Below are 1,068 nucleotides of genomic sequence, written 5' to 3'. Positions count from 1 at the left end.
CAAATATTAATGCCAAGAAAGTATCTCATTCAGTTTCATGCAATTTGGATCAGGTAAAAAATCATGCTAGCAAATTGAGAATGAAGCCTGAGTTCTTGTTCCTCACCAAGGAGTCAGAATAGCAGAAGGAAGCTAAATAGGGACACTATGTCCATAAGGTGCCTCCCAAGGCTGATCCTGCTCAGAGTCAGGATGGACTCTTCGGCACAGCCACCTTGTGGGTTGGGATAAGGCCAGGTTCCAGTCTCAGAACAGAGAACAGGTTTCCCCACAATTCAGCACTGGCAGCTCCTCTCTGGTGATCCAGGTCACAGACTTAGAGCTTTCTCTGTTGATAATGGGATAATATCACTCTTATTCCCCAGTATTTCTACAAGCATGCTTCTCTCTCTTGTTTATCATAGTGTTTGTTTGCCATCTGGTGGCAGGTATTTGACATAGCACCTTTATAACTTTTGATTTTGTTGTAGTGGCAGCCACACTTTGGAGGGTCTGGGCACCTGAAAGCCCTGATGTATAGTAAGGAAGAGGCTCTGGGAGGCTGTCCAGAGTGCCCTGGTCCTTGAACACACATAAGAAGTGTCCATGCCAAGACTGAGTCCTCATTACCTGCTTCTCTAAGGCTCCTGCACCATCTCTGCCTGAGCCCACCTGGTGTCGACTATTCCTCTGGCACTGCAGCTGTTCCTGCCACACTGAGAGTCTGACCACCTTGGGAGTTTTGTGTCTGGGGCCATCACATTACACAGGGTCATGGTGAGTGTCTTACTCATAGGAGTATGTGCAGCATTCCCACTTTCCAAACTAAAGTTTGCAATGGTGAAACCAATAGAATTTTTATTAGATGTGTGCCTGCACTTCTGAATATACATTGAAATGTGCTTTGAAGACTAATGCTTTTCTTTTTTTTTTTTTTTTTTTTTGAGTTGGAGTCTCACTCTGTCACCCAGACTGGAGTGCAGTGGCTGCTCCCGGCCACTGCAGCCTCGACCTGCTGGGTTCCGGCCTCAACCTTCTGAGTAGCCGGAATTACAGGCACGCACTACCATGTCCGGCTGATTTTTTGAT

This window comes from Carlito syrichta, unplaced genomic scaffold, assembly GCF_000164805.1.
Source record: "Carlito syrichta isolate Samal-C Ts95f unplaced genomic scaffold, Tarsius_syrichta-2.0.1 Scaffold288514, whole genome shotgun sequence".
Taxonomy (NCBI): domain Eukaryota; kingdom Metazoa; phylum Chordata; class Mammalia; order Primates; family Tarsiidae; genus Carlito; species Carlito syrichta.
Note: the sequence above shows the minus strand (reverse complement) of the source record.